At 38.5% G+C, this 24,547-nt stretch overlaps 2 long non-coding RNA genes across 5 annotated transcripts in view; one reads left to right on the top strand and one right to left on the bottom strand.

The window, feature by feature from the left end:
* Window positions 1–16,568: 16,568 nt before the first annotated feature.
* On the bottom strand, window positions 16,569–24,171 carry LOC117820777. The gene is made up of 3 exons (XR_004632839.1): window positions 23,701–24,171; window positions 20,755–20,793; window positions 16,569–16,619 (listed from the first exon to the last, which is right to left on the bottom strand). It is a non-coding gene; the product is annotated as an uncharacterized LOC117820777 (long non-coding RNA).
* LOC117820775 overlaps window positions 23,491–24,547 on the top strand; it is a 202,914-nt gene continuing 201,857 nt past the window's right edge. For all 4 annotated transcript variants that reach the window (XR_004632835.1, XR_004632834.1, XR_004632836.1 and 1 more), the window contains exon 1: window positions 23,491–24,095. This is a non-coding gene — a long non-coding RNA (uncharacterized LOC117820775). The remainder of the gene's footprint in view (window positions 24,096–24,547) is intronic.

Below are 24,547 nucleotides of genomic sequence, written 5' to 3'. Positions count from 1 at the left end.
TGCAGTACTTGACATCTGACATTTTAATGACACCAAAAGACTAAAAACAGTCTGTTTTTTCTTAAAGGAAAATCTTTGTAATCAAGCAACACTTTTGTTGACTCTTTTTGACAAAGTTTTTTTTTAAGGCTTCTCTTCCTTTTGAGTGCCATCTGTTGAAAAACACAAAAAGATGTCCTACATAACAAATAAAGGATTTACATTAGCCTGTTTCTGAGGCTTTATGCCATATCATATCAATATCATGAACGTACAGTAAGCTGTGTTCAGGAAAGATACATTTCATGCTGTGCTACACCTGGCTGCTTGACTCTGACAGATTAGGAATTAAATACTGATTCGTACAAGGATAATCTCATTAATGGTTTGAAAAAATCCAGGTGCTCTGGTAATCTTTTCATTACATTTCACTAATCTTAATCCTGCCGAGATAATTCCTGTTCTGCAGTATGCTAATCTGATCTTTATCTCTATTTTTTGTTGGTTTTTCTATGTGAAAAGTGAGTTAAAATAATTTGAATAGCTCTGCCTACTAATGCGCAACTGCTGAAATGTAGGTTAGGCATGAAACCCTGTTGTGTTAAGAGTAGGTGTGTGAAGACCTCAGTGTTTTTCCCTCTTTACACCAAACATTGTTACACACAAACTGAACCCACACACTCGTCAATGACTCGTTTTACATCTCCTGTGGTGCTGCATATGAAATGGAAAAGCAATACTCATACAGTAGGACGTTCACTTTCTCAAACCATTATCACATTAGGAGAATTGTCAAACACTGTTTGATTTTATTAAACTAAGCCAACTGTAAAAAAAACGCTGCATCTCACTGTGAAACCAAATTAGCATCTACCCATCTAAAGAGGCTGATTGCTTGCTACACAATGCAAAGAAAGGAATCCAGTGATGATATTGTTTATGAAAACATAACAATCCTCCTGCTGCTGACTGTTGAATGGCTAGACTTATAGTTTTATCAGACCTCAAGTATAACAAAATATTGAATGATCTAAAATGACAAAATAGACATTACTTGTATGTAAGGGCAATCACATCCATGGAGTTTTTCTTTGCCATCTTTTTAGTGAGGTATCTCACATGAAGTTATACAATATATCAAGTTTTTACTGCTTAGAGTGGGCACAGAAAGTTAAGATAGAGACACCCTTACTGTTCTGTAAATTAAGGTGACAGTTAGTATGCTTATATCAACAGAGTTGGAGTCCATTACTGGATGTAAACCAGATATTAAGAGAAATGTGTGTGCGTCGTGGTTATCACTTAAACCTATATAAAGAACGTGTTTAATGGTCTCCGAGGGGAGAGACACAATCTGGCCGAGTCGTCTTCCCAAGCAGTCCGGAATGCTTGTTTGATACTGGTGTTGTTTTCCTGTAATAAATCTATTACTCATAATGAAATTCTTCCATTGGATCCAGAGATTTGTTTGCTGGGCAACCTTGCTAATTTTGATTTCAAAGATAGCTATGCTATCAAGCTCATACAAATCTTGCTGATCATTGCCAAAAAATGCACTGCCTTAAAATGGAAATCAAATATGGACATTCCTGTTGAACTCTGGCTCTCTGAAATTAATAAATGTGTTCCGCTAGAGAAGATAACTTACAGCCTGAGAAATAGGAGTGAAACATTTTATAAGATGTGGCAACCGTATCTGGACTACATGGAAAACGTGCCATCTCACATGATTGACTGTGCCACTGTATAACAAAATTGTATTGAGAATGTCTTAAAGATTCATTTCAGTCTCTGGTCTATTTTTGTAAAAAAAAAAAAATTCTTAGTTATTATGTTTTGTTCTATTGATTTTAATCGTTATTTTGGAACTGTCTATTTTCTGTATTTTGTCTGTAATATTAACTGTTCTCATACAGTAGGCTTCCTTCTCTTCCTTTGTGTCCTTTGTATAAGTCTATTTTCTGTCTACGTGTTTAAATTTGAAAAGCAAAATAAAATATTCAAAAAATAAATAAATAAATAAAAAATAATAATAATAATAAATAATTAAATCTATCACTCTAAAAGCAAGCCAGTGTCACAAAGTTCCCTCTACATCTACACATCACGGGTTGTCAAGATACGACATTAGGTTGGGATTTTGACTTGACATTGTTTTAGTTTTCTGATACTGTTTCAGCTTTCAGCTTCATGTCTTGTATTTGCAGCACATTCCTGTTCTTGTATTTTCTTTGGAACATTTTACGCATTTATGAAGTTACATCATCGGTGAAGTTGCAGGCAAACTCTCCTTTTGGATTTTTTTCTGGATGCTGTATGCTTTTGCCCATCTTAGACCCTTATATTTTAGGGCTTTGAAACTCTTTAAGATTAAATAACATGCAATACAGCTTGGTCCCGGTTCAAAATCTAATTTCCATTTACAGTTTTGATTCAATGGTTAGCATCTGAGATCTGTATTGCTAAACTTACTGTCACTTACAAGTCGTTGGCAGTGTTACAAATGTTCAGTTTTGGCATGTAGATTATGTTCAGAAGGGAGACTCTTATCAAACATGTTAAGTGTGAGACAGTTTGGCCCCTATATGTTTGAGTTAGAGCAAGTTTCTGTTTCATGACGAGGCATCCACCTTAGATAAGTCCCTAGAGCCATGCCCCTCCAGTTGTATACACAAGCCTATGATCATGTCTACATTGATGTCTTATTCTAGTGCTACACCAAATTTGAAATAGATCTGTTTAACCCCCCATAAGGAGTTTATCCAGGTGCGACCCCTGGTAAAGGCTAAAAAATCTACAGGGTTCTGGACATCATAATTTGAAAGGCACCAAACAAAGCCCTTTGAGTTATGTTGTATATTTTGATAACTTTTTATCTTTGAGATTTCTTCCCGCAGTACATTAAATGTGAATAGGATTAACCCTTATGAGGAGTTAATCCTAGGAATAAAAAAAACAACTGGAAATGGCAAATTTTACACATTGTTCACCAAAAATTTTAAGTACCAAACTTTATGTTGGGTATATAATGTAGGTCCAAAAGGCTTTTTTGAAGGTCTATTAATGATCCATAAGCCTATCAAAGTTCATCATTTCAGGCTGAATGTGCTGGGGGGGTGAACTTTTGAAAATGTCTGTGAGTTGCCACTGAGATACTTAGTCACCTACTGTATCTGCAAACCCATAGCAAATGTCTGATTTTTCTACTGGGCTCATGATTGTAAAGTTTTGTGAGTGTACAAGTTAAAAATGTTCTGTTTCATGGAAAATAATGCATCACATGGTGAAGTTCTTTGTATGTACCTAATAAAACTAAAAGTAGATGATTATACATAGATGGTGCCCTCCTGTTACCAAAAGGTGGTTATGTGATATTCATACAAATGTATTATTTTGGATGTGTTTAGGACTCCTTACAAGTAGCCTATAGGGAATGTACTTGAGATCTGACGATTTACAGCTGAGTTATAACAATTTCAAGTTTTGTGGTAAGACATTGTGTTGAAATTGAAATTAGCTGTACATTTGGTCATATTTGGTCTAATTCCAGCATGGTCTTCACCTCTTCAGGTGCTCAGGCACTAATTCTTATATATGTTTCAGATAGACTAAAACACAGTATTTTCATCAAGAGGTGGACGAGGTCGGTTTTGTCAGAGAACATGAAGAATGAAGACCTTGTTATGGCCCTTGTTGGTGAGATCGGCCATATGAGAAAAACTTTGCCACTATTTAATCTTTTACATACTCATCCCTTTTTGAGCCAAGGGAGAACAGTTTTGAACCATGGTCTTATGTTTGATTAAATATTAACCCACTGTCAGCCGGGTATCACCGGAAAATAACTGTAATGTAAAGAGCACCATCAACTGCAAAGAAAGATAGATCTGTTACATCAGTGTGCCAGTATGAGCTAATTGGATTCACACAGAGAGAAATGGACATATATTTCAGACTTTCCCTTTGTGTGCCTTCTAACCCCTGCACATAAGTAAGAAATTGGTCACAGCTGTCACTGTGACTGTAAGGTGAGAAATGTAACATGTTGGTCTCACATTAGCGCACAGCCCTCTGTCTCCTTTATCCTGCTCAGACAGATCACTACAGTGTGTCTGGTGTACCTTTCTCTCCACGGCACTGTCAGCTCTGGTAATTGACTCTTGCAGTCTCCGCTGAGCCGTCCACTACATGGCCTCTCAGACTCCACACCCAATTACAGGCTGCAGCTCCCTGACGGGCTGAGGTGGATGACCAGGGGGGAGCAAAGGAGGGGGTGGCAGAGTGTAGTATTATTAGTCTTTGATATGGAACAGAGAGAAGAGTGGATATGTGGGCACACCTGTATTTCAGCAACATAACCCTTTAAAACTATGCATATATTAAGATGGTATTAGCCATGGCATTAACACAAGCCTCTATGTATGGTGGCCCACAAGGGCAACTGAGAGGTTTTCATTTGGGGAAACTGTGAACTCTTTCGGAAATGACAAAAACAAATCTCAAAAGAGAAATGTACTGCAACTGAAAAAAAAAACACGAAAAGAAAAGTTAAGAAAGTTACTAAAACAAACACATTTATTCACAATTAAAAGTCAAAGATTCATAAAATAAATGCAATGTAAAAATGCTTCCTAATAAGTCCCCCCAACCAAAGCCCTCCAGGCCTGCTGGGGGCGCCAAGTGGAACTAGATTTCAGGCTATCTATTTTTATGGAAGTCATGCCAGGCCTATTATCTTAGGCCCAATCTCAATGTCCACCCTCAAGCACTCACTGACTTTGAGGCTTGTTTCCGCTAAGTCTGTGAGGGTTTAGGGCTGTCCCACTGTCAAATCATCAAGTGTGTGATGGATCTCTCAGTGACTATTTGAGCCCTTTATGCACCCTTTCCGTAAGTGGGCAATTTTGCAGACATTTTGCAGCGTAAGGGAATTACCCAGAGTTCATAGCATTGTGACGTGAAACACGGGATTCCCAGGGGAAGCCCGCGAGCATGGAAAGGTAAATGAAAACCGTTACATGGAAATAAAAAAAAAGTGTGACAGTAAAAAGTTGCAATGAAATGTACACGCAAAAAAGTTTGGCTGTAAGTATAAATATAGAAAACAGCCTTAATCTACTCATCTTCACATATATGTGTATTCAGTTTAATTTATATAACATAGTTATATGGCCTATTAATATATTTATAGTCTATTATTATATATAGCCTATTTAAATATTTTAAATGTTGTGGTTAAGCAGTCTGTACGGTAAGAGCCTGGATCACATGGCAGTCAGTCATCCTTTAAGCGTCTTGAATTTGAGGAAAGTAAAAATTATGCAATAAAAATTCTTAATATCGTTAAGGTGAGCTGGTGACGTCATGCAAGTTACGTGAGAAGTCTCAAAGTGATGTCCCATTCCCAGTTCTATGGTTTTGAACCCTTACAGCCTCCTGCCCTCAATCTCTTTCCAGCTGACGTCAATAAGTCAAGAAGGGCTCAGGGCTCAGGGCTCAGGACATTGAGACTGGGCCCGAGTTTGGTTTTCAAGACTCTTGAGTGTAGTTTGAAAGTACCATTCTTTCTAAACTTACTATCCATTCCTTTTAATGTGAATCTTGAGAGCCATCACCATGTGCTTCCTTTTAATGGCCGCTGTATATTTGTGTCATTGTTTGGCTGTTAAGTTGTCAGTTTAATCAATTAGCTGACATTCTGTTGTACAAGTTGAATTTGAAGGCCCCCAATGGTATCTGTCCTTCTCTGTTTATGTGCAGTTTATCTGATTGACTTGAAGGACTTCTCTCTGTTTAGCCCACACTGCACGGATAGAGATGTTTGTGTTTCGGCCACCAGGCACAACTCAAACAGCCCGAGATAGGGCACCATTGGTCAGTGGCAGCCTGTCAGAGATAATAACCATCACTTGGTCCACTGTGCTAGCTGGAAGGAATGCCTGAGCAGTTGTCTTTGCTTTGAATGCCACTATCTCATCCAGCCGTAAGGAAACGATTTGTAGTAAAATTGGGGGGTTACTATCAATAGTATCCTTTTTTGATGTTTTATTCATGGTTTTGTCAACTACCATGATACCATGGGGAGCCAACAGGATCACTGATGAGTCAGCATGTGCTAGCTTTTTTTTCCTCCTACAATAGATGGTCATTGGTGATACTAAAAAAAAGCATAGTTGAAGAAACCCGCCTGATTGGGTAATTTTTTCAAATTTAGCTAAATGGTCCCTCTAGCAGATCATTTGCTAGCTGCAATCAGAGCTCTATTGCAATGAATCAAAGAGAATGATTTCTGCATGCCAGTAGTTCCAAAATCAGTAAGTAAAATTTCCCTGGTTGTAACTCAAGAGGGAAAGCTGTCATCATTTTAGAGTGAAGCAAAGAGAATTTCAGTTTTATTGGGGGCAATATAATCATATCAGTATTCAGAAACATCCCAGTTGTGCATGTCCTGTCAGTGGGTAAAGTCTTACATTTTCAATTCACACTTAGATCATAGCTACAGGACTCACGCCTTGCACCAAGTTTTCCTTGAATTCGCAGCCACTCACAGCAAGTCTCCAATCCACAACACCACATCCAGGAAATAAAAGAAAAATGGACCCAAAGATTAAACAGCCAATCATTTTTGGTGGCGACATATGGCAGCTACAGATTGCACTGGACGTTATTACTTCTCGCTGGACCAATATCACTGCCTCCATCAGCCACCCTCACAGAAAAAGACCGAGATAAAGGGAGAAAAGAGAGAAAGATGAATGTTTTTAGTTTATCAGTTGTGAGGCCTAATGGTCCATCTAAGATGTGCACAAACCAATTAGCCTGGTTGACCTTAGAGATGGTGTGTCAGCCTGTCAATCTGGAGGAGCGAGAGTGAGAGGCGACTCTTATCTCCTCCTGACAGTTGAAAGGAGCAGATGAGTAGATGAGCAGGACGGAGGGAGCAACCGGACGATGTTATTGATGGCAAAACCCGGTAGAGTGGAAGGGTCAATTAGAAAAACCACAAGTGGAAGTGACCCCTGAAGCCAAAAAAGATCCACTGAGGACTATTGTAAGAGCATGTGGGGAAGATAATCCTTATTATTTCCCGCAGTACTTCTATTATTCTTCACTGGATGGAATTTCTTGAAGATTCTTATTATTATCAGCACGGACTGCTGGCAAATTTTACATTGTCTTTAGATACTGCTTGTCTGAACATGGGGTTACAAAGGGCTCAAGACGATAAGCCCTCTTGTAATTCTGGTTTTCAACAACTTCCTTTTCTCTTTTGGCCCTGTGTAGCATTTCAGCACATCTATAATCCAAAAGTAATAAAAAAAAAGGTCCCTCGAGGAGTCTTCAGTTTTGGTAGTAGTTATCTATTTGATATGTCAAAAGCAGAATCTCATTTTAAGGCCCCTGTGCTGTGTAACTGCTTACTTCTCCACTTATTCGTTAAGCTTTTTTTTCTCTGCAAACTGTAACAATGTCTGTGAATGATTGACACAGGGGTTAAGGCAAGTATCCCTTCCCTTTTGCTTTTCAAGGAAGAGGAGAAACAGGACTGTTACTGTCAGACTACACCCTGAAGGATATAGCTTTGCCTTCATTTTATTTATAGAAACATATATTAAAGTTATTTTTTTATTTGATTTTAGTCGAACGTGGTAAAAAATCCAGTCATCATTATTCAAACTTTGCCCAAAGCATGAATAAAGGTTTTGCCTTATTTAAGCTTAGTGTTTCAGTGGAGTTGATATACAGAAATCCGCCTCCACAGTGTAGCACCGAGGCACTCAAATCAACAGCAACTCTTATCCTTACACTCCTGAATCACATACAGACTATAAAGTGGAGGGATTTATGCAAAGCTTGCCTCTTTTACATGCTGGTAAGGAATATCACAGTTTTACTGTCAGTATTCTTCACTGTATATAGGGCAAGGCTTCTCAAAGTCAGAAAGAAAGTTTTCACCCTGACCACAGTGCAAGTCATTCTGGATTCTGGACCCTTACCATACTTCCTTTTATGAATACAACACACTAAAAAGCTTGAAGTTAAAGGGAGGAATTTTTAGCTGGTTATGAAACAGAGTGAAATGATAAATACTGATTCCTCTATGTGACCTTCAGATGATACATTTGACTATTAGAGGACAGCAGTAGAAGATTTTTGTGAGAAAACACTCGTTACACATGTTCAGCACAAGATCAGGAAGAGGAGGCCTATAACTTTGTCCACATGAGGCAAAAAATCCACTCAACTTTGGCTTCTCATGTATGTACAATGAAGCAATGACTTTTACAGATAATGGGATTGTTGTATAAGACCATACCTGAGGAGGAATGAATTCTGTCTGAATTGTGTTTACATCGATGTCATGCTGTCCCAGTTACAAGAAATGGGATGTAAATTAATTTTCAGCAGGACAGGCCTACCTGACGTGAAGATGCCTTGAGCTTGAGTGCATATTACTTGTAAGCTCACAGTGAGCTGACTAAATGTTGTGTCATTTGCGCCAATCTTTTCAAACCTCTAACATTGAACTGAAATAATTTAAGAGTAACACATTCAAGAAAGCCTGCTGTTTGGCTTTAATGCATTTCTTGACATTACCACTTAGGTAGCTGTTCTAATAGAGGAAGTTTTTTCTGCCTGCTTTCCTATGAGGAGTCATTTTCAAAAATGTATAAAAGCTCATTTAGACCAATACTTTTTTTGGAGAAATTGGCTTGACTTGGATGTTTAGGCAGTTATTTTAGACTGCATTTAAACCCACAATTAAGGATGTGGCTTATACTAATTATATTTAATCAAAGCTCATATTTTTACATTAACTACTCTGTTTTTCTTAGTGGTTTTGTCCTTGCTCGTTGCCTCAAGCCTCTTAAACACTTGGACGATAATAATAAATATGCTTTATTTGCTGGGTGACACTAAGAGCCCCATTACAATAAAACAGAAATATAACCCAATCAGTAAACCATTACATAACTCTTACCATAACCATTTGTCTTGTGGCTCAGATGAGTATGTTGCTAGAGTCACCTCTCTTCCATTTTTCTCCAAGGTGCAGCCTGTCCCTGAGGGCCCCATATAGACTCTTTACTCCTGGATCATGACTCTTGTCAAAGCTGGTCGAGAAGATAGATCATTGTTAAGACCAGGTTGTGGCAGAGTCATCCCCTCCATCCTGGTTGTTGGAACCATGATGTATAGCTGGTGTCATGCCCTTCCTGTGTCTGGTGCTACATGTGTTTCCGTGACTTAACTCATGAACACCACAGTCGTCGCCTTTAATATGTTGTTGCAGACACACACCAAGGACACATGGAGCAGTTTGTGTGTAATGTGTCTACGCTCCACAATGTCAAGTAACAGGTAACTGCTATACAATATCCTTATGTTCCTTTTTTTAACGTGAACACAGCTCATAAATAATGTAATAAATGACACCAGTGTGAGGGGATTTGAGTTATTTGCCTTTAGTTCTCCCCTTGGTCAGCTGTACTGATGAATGTCCAGAGTGCTCTATAGGATTATGACCTTGTTGGTGCATTCATCAAAGTTGCTTTGGTAGATGACCTTTGTTGACATAAACTTCTTATATGGTTTTTTTTTTCTGGAATACCCCAAGCAACAATAAGACATGGCTTTTGGTTGAAATTCAAATGAAGAAAAATGATGGATTTTGCACTTGCAGGCCGGTTTGTAGCTGATAAAATGCAAAGTGCAGGAGATGAGCATCTTTTAAATGTGTCAGTAGGGGGCAAAATTGGTCCATCATCTCAGAATCAATGACCTCACAGTAGTTGTGTGAATTACCCATGTGTGGAGGGTCTGTAGAAAAGAAAAGGGGAATTATTACTAATTGAGAGCAAGCAATGAGAGGACTGAAGTAATAGAGATGTGAGGTCACCCTCTGCAAACAACAATGCCAAGACATTTTGGGTGAACCACTGCTAGTTTGAATTTCTTTTCATTTCCAAAATCACAGTGAACGCCATCCCCTCATCAAATAGAATCACTTTTATACTGCAAGTTGCTTGTAATCAAATCCCATCAGTGAATGACTGGAAATAAAAAGCAACATGTTAGTTGTTGGATCTGTAGGCTTTTATCAGCGAGATAATCTATTTATAGGTAATGAAATTTCAAAGGAAGCACTACTGTTGGAGACAAAAATTACGTGTAAAGGACAAACAATGAAAGACAAAGGAGGTAATTATGGTCTTTGTCAGACAAAGACAGCTCTGTGGAGGGCACACCTCAAGCAGGTGGCATTCAACCTCACCACCAATCTTCATTCTCTTCAAAGCTTTGAGTTCAGTTAAACTGAAGTTCACCTTTTCTTTGTTACATTGTGTGATTGAAAAGAGAAAAGGACACTGCCTGAGTTATTATTATGATTCATCTTTGTAATTCTTGTGGCATAACACCAGTTGAGGTACCTCAGGTTTTAAGCTTTGTGCTAAAGGAAATGCAAAGTTTTATTATTATTAATTATATGGATGGATGGGTCAAACTCTCAGGTTTTTTTTTTCTTTCTGTGAAGTAGGGCTGTATGAGGTACTTATCAATAATAAGTGTATACCCACAGGGGAAGCCTCTTGGCCCCGCCCCTTTGTTGAGGAACCGGCCGGAGAACTGCCACAGAAGCCAAGCTGACAGCTGCTGCAGACAGGGTGAACATTTTCGCTGTATCTTAGCTATTTTTTTTAGACCCTCTGACCTGAACACGTATGCCAGTGCAAGTGTATGCTGTATTTGGAAAATTTGCAGTGCTTTATTTTGCCACTAGAGAGCCTATTTGTTTTACACTATATGCAAATGTGACACACATGTTCTTCTTCTTGCAGTGCATTGTTCTGTTGCACAGGTTTGCAAGCTTCCAAAGAGACATAAATACAACCAACCAAAAAAAAGTTTGATTCTGACAGCAACAATGACATTCTGTTTACTGTGGACATAAGATTACAATTTTACAGGTGGGACTTGGTGACAACAGTATTTCAGGACCTTTACGAATCAGATACCCGTGGCTAATACACGGCTGCAGTTTGCATCACTCACCAACCAAAATCCCCTGCTTTAATGAACATCGCTAGCTTTCTTCAATTTTTAGAAGTTAAATCCGAAAACCAGAAAAGCTACATTTCAGTTTGTCTTACTTTTGGCTCTCACTGTTTTGTAATTACATAATGACACAACCCATGGTCCACATGATATGTTTATTTCATCAAAATGTACTGTGATCGTCGTTGAAGGGGAAGTCTGAGCTGAACTAACAGAATCTACAGACATGACTGTGTCCGCTGTATAATCTTTGGCATTTGGTGCTTAAAATTATGTCAACCTGAGATGCAAAAATGTCATAATTCACATTATATCAGTACACTGGGCAAAAGTCAAGTTGACTTAAATCTGATTAGCTGCTCAGTGTACTGAAGGCAGAGGGATACGGATGTTCTGCATCTAAAGAAATGAGCTCGCTGACAGCAACGTACGGTTTTAAAACATTCTAAATACGGCCTACACTTACACTGACATTAGTGTTTTGATCAGTTTCTTAAAACCAGCTAGTCTATGCTGTAGAGTTGACCCAGAAGTTGATGGCCTAGCTTCTGTGTCAGTTATTTGCCTATTTTCTCCAAAACAGATGCCCCCCTGTGGGTATAATAAAGTACCTCACACAACCCAACCTAAAAAAACAAACCACCCATCCCTATAAACCAACACCACCAATGACTGAATTGTAAACAGCTAAGCATTAGTTTTGATCAAGTCATCGTGTTTTGTTGCACTTATTCAGAAAAAATATCCTCCAGAGCCTTAGGCGGCACAATGCCACTGTTGTCAAAGGCAGAGTCATATTTGAGGGACTGATCTGCATGTGTAAAAACAGCAAAGTGATCTTTTAAGTCAAGTGTTTGTAGTGCTGGGAAAAAAACAGTGTGAATAACTCATGGAAAATCTGTTACTAAAAAAAAATAAGTATGCAGCCTAAGGGGCAAGAAAGCATCAGAGCACATCGCACAGAGTTACAATGAAGGTGTATCTTCCCACTGAGCCATTTTGACCATGACTGGAAATAAAAAACACTGCAGAGGTTTGAGCTTCTTTCTGTTGGTGCAGCTGGCACAGGCAGAGGTGCATGGAATAATGCTACACCATATATGATAGTGACACAACTGTAGAAACCTTTAAGAGAACATCTGGTCGAGGTGTGTAAATCAAGGAAAAAAGGAAAAAGCTACAACTGTTAAGCACAGACATCGCACTGGAGCATTTCTATGTATCTACATCCCTTGCAAACCTGTTTTTGTAAGACCAAATACTGTCTGTTTTCTTTCCTCGCACTTCCATTGTAATATTGTTTGCCCTGGTTATGAATCATCTCTAATGAAAGTAACAAGCCCTTTATTGCATCTCAGAGGAGGCAAGGATTGTTGTCTTGGAACAATGACTGTCTGTGCTGACATTTTTGCTTGTCCATTTTGCGTGTTTAGGTGTTGTGTTGGGTGGGTAAGGTGATATATTTAAGCCCCTGGTGGCTTATGTCTTGAGATAAAGTCTTTGTTTTTATGCTCTACAGACCTAAAATATCTCTACAAACCATCATGGCAATTTATCCAATTGTTCTGGAAGCATGTTGTTTAAAACCATGAGAGTAAACCACATGGTGGCACTAAGTCATAAAGGTTCATCCTCTGTGGGAAATGAAACTTTTATGGTAGTGAATTATTATGAAACCTTTCAGGATGGACCAAGCGTTTGAATTACCATTCAACCATCATAACCACCCTCCCCAGAGCCCCGTGGTGAAAAATTAGCTTTCATCAAAGGGTATCATTAAGCCTCTGTACTCCTATTCTGATGGAGACTAACATATGTCGAGCTATTATGTGTGTGCAAAACAGTGTCAGGCCCTCTTCTTTATTTCATGCATCTTTTTTTTCATAGAATCCATGACTCATCCTAAACGCCTTGTATTAGGTTAACTGTGCGCGATGGGGGTTGAACATCTGCTGATTCCTGCTTGGACTGATAATTGGATGCTGCAAATGGTTGTCCAGTCTGGTGTCTAAAAAACTCTCTGGTTATCACATCCAATGATTTATACAGTCCATTTTCAAAACAATGGTTATTCATTATAAGATATATAATATAAAGTTACAATATAGTAGTATAGGCAACCAGTCCAGTTGCCTTATGGATCAAGCTTTGGATTACCATGACCTGGATGACTGAGAACCTTCACAGACAATATATATGTTACAAGTTGAGTTATTTACACTGTGCTCAAAACTATTTTTACCCTTTTCTCATTCTGTGCTACAAATCCTATACAAAGCTTAGCAGTATTCAGGAAAGGCTATGTGCAGACAACTTTTTTCCCCTGGAGCTGTTATAGTTTAGGGGAATTTATGATATGTGATATGGAAGAAGGAACAGAAGGACAAGCTGAGCAGCCCCTCCCATATTTTCAAGTGCAGGAGGGAGATTTCACCACCAATGGACCTCAAGAGCTTATGAGGGATGGAGTAGTTGGAGTAAGTAAAAACAGAATTTTTTTTTGCTTAGTCAGTGTTTTTTTTTTTGTTAGAGACAAACCCTGGACACACTTGGAGCTTCTGGTAACAGGCCCTGGATCAAATTATAGGGGGATTTGATTGGTTGGTGGTGGTGAAAGGAAATGTTTCTCCATTAAAAACAACAACAGGAAAAACTCAGGTTTATTAGATATTTTTCTGTCTGACCTCAATAAACTTGTCAGTGTCAGACTTAAATTATAAAATTATATCAGTGTTGTTCTCAAGGGGGGGTGTAAAACACTTAAAGGTGACATATCATGCAAAATTGACTTTTTAATGGTTCTTTACCTGAAATATGTGTCCCTGGCATGTCTACAAACCCCTCGAGAAAAATCCATTCTGCCCCTGTTTTGATTTCTACACCTTTCTGTAAATGTGTGTGAAACGAGCCGTTTCAGACTTCCGTGTTTTTGTTACATAACAACAATATCCGGTCTGTCACGGAGTCAGAGCTCAGAGCTTGTTCAGCCCATAGACTGTATAAAATAATACTGAATCCCTCCCCCGTTTTTCATTACCTGCACAAATGTGTGCTAACAAGGAGCTTAGGAGGGAGGCATGCTAGTTGTAGGCTGTCTTAATAAACACAAAGGTCGGTTTTACTCCCCACGTCTGAAACACACAGAATCTGTGACCAATCCTTCAGAAAAGGTCCCGCTGCCTTTCTGGCAGAGGTCGGTTTTACTCCCCACGTCTGCAGATTTGAAGATCTAGTGGATGATTTTTATTTGTCATGGATAAGTGCTAGCGCTAGTTAGCATAGCCACATAGCTACATGTTCATAGCTGTAGCTGTAGCTGTAGCTGTGTACCAAGACACACGTCGACATACTGATAAATAAAACAACAAGAAACACTAAATCTATGACCAATCGTTCAGAAAGGTCCTGCTGCAGGCGCCTCTCCGTCAGGATCAGATTCTGGATCAGATTCAGAGGGTTGAAGTAACGCGATCTCTGAGCAGCCGTGTATATTCAGCCAACATGTAAACATTAGATCAACGTGCTGGAGAGCCGAGGCACATCCACTTCCGGAGGGGGCGTGGTAAGAGGGAAAACAGAGTGTTCTGAAGAGGACTGAAGAAAAGGACTTTTCAGGCATGCCAAAATCTGATTTCAAAGTGTTTTTTGAGCATAAACTTTAAAGACATGTTTTGGGGACCTCTTAGACCAATATATATTTTTAAAAAAAAAGCGTGATATGTCACCTTTAACTTTGATTGGTCAAGCCTCCTTAACAACAGTTATAAATTATGAATAGATCAATGTCAGGGATGACAAGATCACACACGTCATGTCAAACCAATCCATTGAAAGGTGATTTCACCTCTTCCTGCTGATGATGAGGCAAAAACTAGTAAGGGAAGCCTTTTCACCAAGCGGTAACCTCCGCTCTAAAAATATGAGTCTAATGCGGCAGTGATAAAAGTTGCAGTTCATGGAGGATCCGGTTGAGGCTGGCTCTGGAAGAAGCGGAAGTCACATACAGTTGTGCTCATAAGTTTACATACTCTGGCAGAATTTATGGTTTCTTGGGTAGTTTCTGTTGTCATTATAATATAAAAAGAGTAAACACGGTTGTTTGATAAAAATTTTGCTTCACTCAACCAATAACCATGAGTGAAAAAAAAGCTTTTCTCTTATCATTCATATTCTCTGTAAAATGGCCAAAAAAATCACAAATTCTGCCAGGGTATGTAAACTTATGAGCACAACTTTACATGAATGGGAAAAAGATGATCTTTGCAGCAGAAATAAACATGTTTACAGCCTGGTACAAAAGATGAGTGTAGTCTGGATATCTCATTTCTCGAACGGCACACACTGTGAGGGGGGTTAATTTTTTTCTAACATGGCAATTTCGAAGATATTGAGATTACGAGTCTTCCAATGAGAGGCACAGCTGACTGCAGGAACACTGTAGCTGTTGGCTAGGAGGCTCAAACTCCGCCTCTTTACGTTACACTGGCTCGACAGCAGCAATATGGCTGCCGCCGCAGATTTGCCTCAAACAGCTCTTCAGAAACAGATGGGTGACGTCACAGATACTACGTCCATATTTTATACAGTCTATGGTTGGGATTCAAATTCACATCAGTATACGCTAACTAGCATATACATCATCCTTTTCACCCATTTCTGACCTGGATGTCTCTAACATGACACTCCATACCTCCACAGTTAATTCTGGGATTGTGAAACTGCAGGGAGCAAGAAGCCATTTTTCCAGGAGATGGAAGTCTGTAGGGTCAGCTCATCTGGCACCAGAAAAGACTTACAGTACTTTCAGTTCTTTCCTCTTGGCCAGCTGTATATCACCTTGGCCCCTAAAGCTTGAAGAGTGTTAGAGCCAAAGTTATTTATCTCTGAAAGAACTTTCAGAACTTAAAAAAAACTTGTAATGCGAGGCAAAAACCGCAGCACCAAGTCTTCAGCCACAGGAAAACCACAAGCCTAGACTGTCTGAAGTAATGCACCACTTATTTATAACATTAATAAGAAAACATACAAGAATCCTCAAAGCACGAGTTGTCACATCTAATCACTGAAGCAAATATAAAATTAAAAACTGAGTGACTAAGTTCAAGCTCAGTTGAATAGCTAGCCCTCTAAATATCTTCTCTTTGAAGACACTGCCTTTTAGAAAAAAATAGAGCCCAAATGACTTGATTTTTAATGATTTTTTGGACAGGCTGGGGAGTGTGAGGCTTGTGAAGTTGGCCAGTATGTGCAGCTGAATTCCTGCCCCCTGGCTGTTTATTGCTTTTGCATGAGCTTTCCTTCAGACTCTAAACTAACTGAAGACAAAAATCACTGAATATGAAAGGCAAAGATGCACTGCTGTTGGAGCCTGACCAGAAACAGCTGAGAAAATGTTTTAGTATGAAAACCTCACAATCAGCTGGCAAACAGGAATTTGCTTTCAGGGGGCACAATCAGATTTTATCCAGGGAAAATCTGGAGTCTGCATTTTTCTTTGCATTCATTTATTTTATTCATTTTTAATGCTTATTCCCCAGCTTCCTGCATTGCCCTTTATCGTCGCACCATGGAGTTGCTTGAGCCTGTAGGAGAGGGTCAAAAAAGACATAAGGTGTTGAGTTAATAGACAGCCACATTAGTTCTCATAATAGTGATGAACAGGCTCTCCTCAGGACATCAGAAAGGTGAAGAGCCCCCCTCAGTTCTCTCAGTAGTACTTTAGCCTGAGGACTAAGAGTGGGCTGAAGAACACCTGGTTTTGGAATCATTGTCATTCTATACTTTAGTGAAACTGCGAGACCAGATGCACATTTTAGGCTGAGTGGTTCAACCCGTAACTGTAATCACTGACAATATTTCAGTAACAGAATAACTTTTGTAATCCAGAGCCACTTCTATCTCGAACCATGAAGACTGTCTTTGTTGGGCCATATGTTTTGTTGTCTTACAAATGTACATAACCATGTGTACTTTGTAAAGTTGGACTACTTGCCTTTCCTGGTTTTGGGTGTTTCGCCTTCAAGGAGGACCAGATCTGTCTTACTGTAAGGCTTAGTTTAAAAACAAAAGAGATGCAAGAATGAGAAAGATTCTTGAAGATCCTTTTAAGTATATCTTTAATATTCCTGTCAGTGTTGTGGCACTCAAGTACAAGACTTTGACTCAAGTCCAACTTGAGTACTAATGACTCGATCTTAGCCTCAGGGCTCAAACGTTGACTTCAGTGAGACTCAGAAGATGCAGATGAGAACCCAGAAGGATTTATTCATAGACTCTTTCATTGTTTTTGTCTTTTTTTGTTTAAGGCCCAAATAATTTATTCAGTTTCGAGTTAGAGCTGCCATATGGTCAACTACATGCATGACATACTGTCTTAATCAGCAATAGTTCCTGCCAGGGTGCTAAAGAGGTGTCACAAATCGTTAGTTTTGCTCTCAAAGATTTTCCAGCGAAGCATGCAAGAGCAGTGCAACATATTTAAAGAAACCACTGAGGAAAAGATGAAGACAAACTTAAACTTTAACAGACATCTGTCCAGGATGCACCTAGAAAAGTAAGTGAGATTCACATTTCCTGGACTGTTGATTATATTACTGTAAGGTAGCTGCTAGCTAATGCTGATTAAAAGCAGGGGGTTGGAGATATTTTTCCTGTATTAGAAACCTACAGTGATCCCATTGTGGTCCTTCTTATAATTGATAATAATATGATTATGATGACCCCATGTGGACCCAGGTAATGGAGACTTGACTCAGATTCTTCTTTAGTGACTTGGACTCATGCTCAGCTTGAACACTGTGCACTCAAGACTGGACTAGGACGAGATGTTTGGTGACTGAACTACAACCGTACAATGATATGTTGTGTCTGTCTGTTGCTCTTGACTCACACTATTCAAAATATTTTGGCTGGCAAAACAAACTGGAGCTCAAGGTGGAGATTATTTGTACTTCATGCTATCAAACTAGACATTTGCAAACTGAAAACTTTACTTCACTCGACAAGCAACACTAAGACAGGAACATACGCTTCAGTTTCACACCATTGCACCCAAATTGCATGACTCATGAGGATCTCACACGACATTAAGGTGTGAAAGCACAAAGGTTTAAATACTCCTCTCTTCTCACAAATCGATTGAAAGGTGAAGCAGTTTTAAATAAGTGACAAAAATAAAAAAAAACAGCTGCAGATACAGCTGCCTTAAGCTTGGTGCATTGACATTTCCTGTAACATAAGTTTGCAGAAATAGGTGGTGGGTTGAACAGCAACCATGGCAACACACCACACTATTATGATTTACAGTAAATCTCAAATCACCAAGACCTTTATGATCTGCACAGTGCTGATTTCTCCTTTATTCAGTGTTTTTTTTATGCTCATAATCATGTTATTTAAGTCTCACATGAACATGTTCTGCATTTATCTCCTCCATTTTTTCCTCTCTTTCTTAGAAAATCTTATTTCAGTCAGTGGCAACTGTTGTAGTTGGTCGGCGCATACAGTGCATCTACCACTATAATAATGAAATTTGAATTAGAACACTAAAAATTAACATGATTAAATTGTTTTTATTCATGGAGCTTTCTGTATCCAGAACAATTTTGTTGTTTAAACAGGAAGGAGAACAATTTAAATTTGTTTAAAAAATCGACAAATGCATTTGTTTTGCATTTATAGCCTATGAAAGCGCTCAAAGCTTTAAACATTACAACACAGTAATTTAAATTTAAAAAAAATATGAAAATGAAAGAATTAAAATCACATCTTTAAAAATAACAATAAATAACTTTTACGACATTTAAAGAAAAAATAATTTTGTACCTCTCTTGGTCATCTCAGTGTAGCTAACACTGAAGAGTTGGCTTTCATTGTCACAGGTGGACACAGTTTTGAAATATTAATACAATTTGAAATGGTTTTAAAACCATTAATCAAACATTAAAGGTGACATATCATGCAAAATTGACTTTTTAATGGTTCTTTACCTGAAATATGTGTCCCTGGCATGTCTACAAACCCCCCAAGAATGAAAAAAATCCATTCTGCCCCTGTTTTGATTTCTACACCTTTCTGTAAATGTGTGTGAAACGAGCCGTTTCAGACTTCCGTGTTTTTGTTACGTAACAACAATATCCGGTCTGTCACGGAGTCAGAGCTCGGAGCTTGTTCAGCCCATAGACTGTATAAAATAATACTGAATCCCTCCCCCGTTTTTCATTACCTGCACAAATATGTGCCAACAAGGAGCTTAGGAGGGAGGCATGCTAGTTGTAGGCTTTCTTAATAAACGCAAAGGTCGGTTTTACTCCCCACGTCTGCAGATTTGAAGATATAGTGGATGATTTTTATTTGTCATGGATAAGTGCTAGCGCTAATTAGCATAGCCACATAGCTATATGTTCATAGCTGTAGCTGTAGCTGTAGCTGTGTACCAAGACACACGTCGACATACTGACAAATAAAACAACAAGAAACACTAAATCTGTGACCAATCCTTCATAAAAGGTCCCGCTGCCTTTCTGGCAGAGGTCGGGTTTACTCCCCACGTCTGCAGATTTGAAGATCTAGTGGATGATTTATCATGGATAAGTGCTAGCGCTAGTTAGCATAGCCACATAGCTACATGCTCGTAGCTGTGTACCAAGACACACGTCTACATACTGATAAATAAAACAACAAGAAACACTAAATCTATGACCAATCCTTCAGAAAGGTCCTGCTACAGGCGCCTCTCCGTCAGGATCAGATTCAGAGGGTTGAAGTAACGCGATCTCTGAGCAGCCGTGTATATTCAGCCAACATGTAAACATTAGATCAACGTGCTGGAGAGCCGAGGCACATCCACTTCCGGAGGGGGCGTGGTCAGAGGGAAAACAGAGTGTTCTGATGAGGAATGAAGAAAAGGACTTTTCAGGCATGCCAAAATCTGATTTCAAAGTGTTTTTTTGAGCATAAACTTTAAATACATGTTTTTGGGACCTCTTAGACCAATATATATTGATGAAAAAAGCATGATATGTCCCCTTTAAGCAATGTTTTTACAGTAGCACAGAATGTACAAACTAGTAAGATTTGCAGTTTTGTATTTAGTGATTGTAAGAGGAAGAAGAAAAAAAAGGTATAGAAGATGAGAAAAAAGAAAAATTGAAGACGAAAAAATGAAGGAGGAAAAAGAAAAAAAGAAGAAGAAAGGGTTGGTTGTTGTGTGTAAATACATTTTTACTTATAGATGTTTTTGACTGTAAAAACAGAAAATGAGAATCACACTTTTCATTCATCACTGGAGCTTCTTGTCCTTTAAGGCCACCATAGCTTCACTCATGAGAGAGTGAGCAGGGGAGTGTTTCAATCCAGAATTTGACTGCTAGACATCGCCAAATATTCCCATTCCTACACGCTGTACAGTTAAAATAAGCAAGATGCAAGGAATCTCACTAACTGTTTCGTTATTTATTTTATTTTGAAGGTTTGTTGTTGCCATGCCTTATGTAAAGTAGATCAGGAACTCTACAATGTCATATGACAGGATGTTTATGAAAAAAAAGGTTCAAAGGTGTTTTAAAAAAACATGTATGAGACTTGGAAATGAATTTGCACGTGAAAAATTACATAAATAAACTTTGGCAACTATTATTGCCGGTGGTCTTAAATGGTTTGACAAGACATCAAAGAAAAATGTAGGCTCCGAAACATGTCCTTGACTTCCATACTTACGGAGTTTATCAAGTTCCTTTCTGTGTGTTTGAAGTTAACCTGCAACACATACAGAAGAGCAGAAAGTGTTAGCCCTAAATCAAGCCTTACATATCAACCCATAATTTTGATTGGGGTTAAATTCAATCTCTATTCTCCAAATTAAAACTTTTACCTGCATCACACAAGAATGAGTTATGCTTTTACCTTGTGACAAAAAGTAACAAGGAAAAACAGTAAAATAATGATTAAATACTTTTTATTCACACTGGGAGCAAATACTCTGTATAAGCTGCCTCATGCCATATAAAAAACATCATGTCTTTTTGCCCTGAAGTTTGCCATAAATTAGATTTTTTTGTTTACAGAGACCAGAGGACAAAAGAGTCACAGTTGCAAAAGTAGGACAAGGACAGGAGACATGAAGTGTTTCAATAAGATGTAAGGCCATCAAAAGTCTGGCATTGACAAAACTGTTTTCTTCCACAGAAAACTTCTCTAAGTATTCTGCCAACACTTGTCCAGCTGATGCATTCTCACAAAAGAAAATGTGCTTTGGGTTGTTTTTTCACTGCTTTGATCTGATCACAAGTGTCTTGTGAGCCACTGAGTTCAAGGTTAACTGCCTTTTGTCACTTCAAAGTGAAACAATTTCCATGTGAGAAGGCTAGCCTTGGCAATGAAATTACAAAACTCTTCAATAAAAGCCAAGTGAACATTAAACGTACAACATAAAGCTGAAGTAATTCTACACATTCTTCATAGTATTTGTGGAGAGGACATGTTGAAAAACCAAGAGTTGAGATCTGATGGAGGCCAAAGCATGAAGTGATCACATTTTTCATTTTAATCAGCTTCAGGACTTATTTTGTGTCTGGCTCATTCATTCAAGTTATTCACAGTTTTGTTCACTAGTGAATGTTCATTATGAGCTTCCCTGATGTTTAACAACCCAACAATTAAAGTAGAACTCTGAGTCTCTTTGGTCATTGGCCTCATGTAGCCTTCAACACAATATGAAAGATTTATAATGAAGGACTGATTGTTCTGTTTCCCTTCAATATCACCAAAACATTTTAGCATGTGGCCTTAAGTCTATAATGCTTGAAAAACTTTGACCGGTTTAGATCCTTGCCTCATAAATACTTCTAAATCTTTGAACCTCACTACTCTTAAGTATGTAAGTAAAAAAAACAAAAAACTTTCTGTATATTCGTATAAATGGACTCTGTTGTCACATTGAAGATCTTACATCCTGCCTGACTGAGAGCAGATTATACTGTAGATCAATTTTCCATTAAATGGTCCTTGTCAATGGGCTGCTTTTAAAAATGCATCCTAATTAGACATACAGTACCTCAGTGCAGTGGGACCTTGCTTAACCATGGGACCACAGATGAAGGTCATTGAAGACCAGCTGAGGCTATACACACCAGACCATGGTTCAGCTCAAACTGGTTTCTTAATATTTTAATTAATGTGACCGTGTCCGGCTTTTGATTGGATAGTTAACATGTATATCCTTCAAACCCATAGAGACAACATTGATACCAACCCTCTAATCCTACCAGGGGAAAGACTGCAGACAAGATGACCCCTGAAAGTGTTGGATTGTGATTTTTTCTGGGTATGTACTGTAATGGGTGAATTTGCATTTCCATACTTTTATTAATGAAAATTACAATACTGCCAGACACTGTTTTTCAGACTGGTGTCTCTTGTATGTAAGGCTTGGACTCTCAAAGGATGGTGGATGCATAGGTTTTAATGTTATTTCTGGTGCAGCAGTAATTAGCATTTTCCAATTATCTTTATTCTGCTCTGCTTGTATGTGGTGGATGCTTTCTTATGGATCTTGTTGCTAAACATTATTTCCCATTGAAGAATTGACCACTAAACTGTAAAAACATCCCTTCAAAAACCAAAGGGGGACTCCACTAAGACTACCTCCATGTTGTCTATTTATTTGACTTGTGTATATCGGCCTCTTCTCCAATTGTATGCATGTGTCCATGTATGCACCCGTGTAGATGTATATATATATATATATATATATATATATATATATATATATATATATATATATATATATGCTTATGTATTTCTATGGGTATATTTATTTACTGTTGTTTTTGATTTCAGTGATATATTGTGAACCCTGATTTTACATCCTGATGTGTGTGTATGTGTGGAGGGACTAGGGGGGGACTAGGGAGGGGAGGATGAAGGGTGTCCAATTATTCCACAACCACTCAATTGAGTGTAATATGTAACTCAGAATGTGAGAAAAACACATAAAGTCTATACAAAAACCAAAGGGTGACGCTACTAAAACTACCTCCATGTTGTCCATTTATTTGACTGATATCTGATACCAGGATTTCTAATTGTAATCTGTATAATCTAAATATATTTGTAACCATGAGGTAAAAATTTCCATCCAATGTGTTAAAATCAAAAGTAGTATTAAGTTATTAGAAAATATGTGATCTGGTTAAAAACAGACTGAAAAGATACACAGTCACTTTCATTTGAATAGGGTTGAATATAGTTGAGAGGGTTTATCATAAATATTATTAAAAAGCTATTTCATGTTTGAGGTATTGAGATAAAATGTAGTAAAGAAGTTTAGAAGATGCAGGCGTTATAACTATTGTTTTATTTTGAAAAGTTCATGTTTGTAAGAGGAAGTGGTATGTGTGAAATGGATTGGTTGAGGCAGTTAATTGACAGGTGTTCAAAAACAGGAAATGAGAACCTGTGCTAAGTTTGGAGAGCTTGATTGACAGAGTCGCAACGGAGGAAAAGTCTGTGCAAAGTTGGTGCAAACAAATGTGTGTTTGATGTTTTCAGAATTACATCAGTCTATAAAAGTAAAACCACACTTCCTGTCTGTGAGCAGTTAGATTTCTACATTTTCACTCGACGTATTTCACACAGGTGTTCATGTGTTGGCATTTGTTTTACCTTGCTGTCTCATTAGCATATGGAGCGTGGCCAAATGAATGGACCTTAGCCACGGGTAACTTAACCCAGCAAACACTAAAGGATTTGCTTCATCATTTCTGACTACACTACAGCGTTAATTCACTGGATCACGCTGCAGAGTCACTGGATCACGCTGCAGTGTCACTGGATCAAGCTGCACAGCCACTGGATCTTGCTGCAGAGTCACTGGATCACACTTTAGAGTCGGTGCCGTCCTCTTCTCTGACATCTATTAGCCATCTAGTTTTTCATGGAGATCGGGGACTGGTTAAATCCACAGAGACCATTGATGGACATCTGCATGCCCTCTTGTACTTCTCCAGAATCCGAGCGACTGGTGACCCTTGCAGACTGGACTGGAAGTATTCAATAAGGTATTGCTGTTTCATTTTCTGCTTACTTGAGTAAAGTGAATGTAAGTTGTGGGCCTCACTGCTCACAAGCCTGGCATCAGGCCTGCAACAGAGACTTTTCATGTGGTTCTATGCTGTTATATGCCAGCTTCGGTGTGTGTTAATTGAGTGTGGGCCCACTGAGTTTAAAATAAGATTCTGATTTGAAGGTAAATCAAATTTTGTGACATGCCTCTGGACTTCTCTTGATATGAAGTGTGTGATCAGAATATCCCTGGTGTTGCTTTTGAGAATTAGTCATTGTTGTCATGGGGTTTAGACCAATCAGGATAAGTATTTAACACTGACAGGTAATAATGTCATATAGAAATAGTCAAAGTCAGTGGCTTTTGAAGGTATCAGTGTTATCAGATCACCCTATAGCTTCTAACATACTCAGTTCTTAAGATTTAGGCCATGTAATGAAGGACAAC

This window comes from Notolabrus celidotus, chromosome 10 (assembly GCF_009762535.1).
Source record: "Notolabrus celidotus isolate fNotCel1 chromosome 10, fNotCel1.pri, whole genome shotgun sequence".
Lineage (NCBI taxonomy): Eukaryota > Metazoa > Chordata > Actinopteri > Labriformes > Labridae > Notolabrus > Notolabrus celidotus.
Note: the sequence above shows the minus strand (reverse complement) of the source record. Positions and strands in the feature narration are given on the sequence as shown.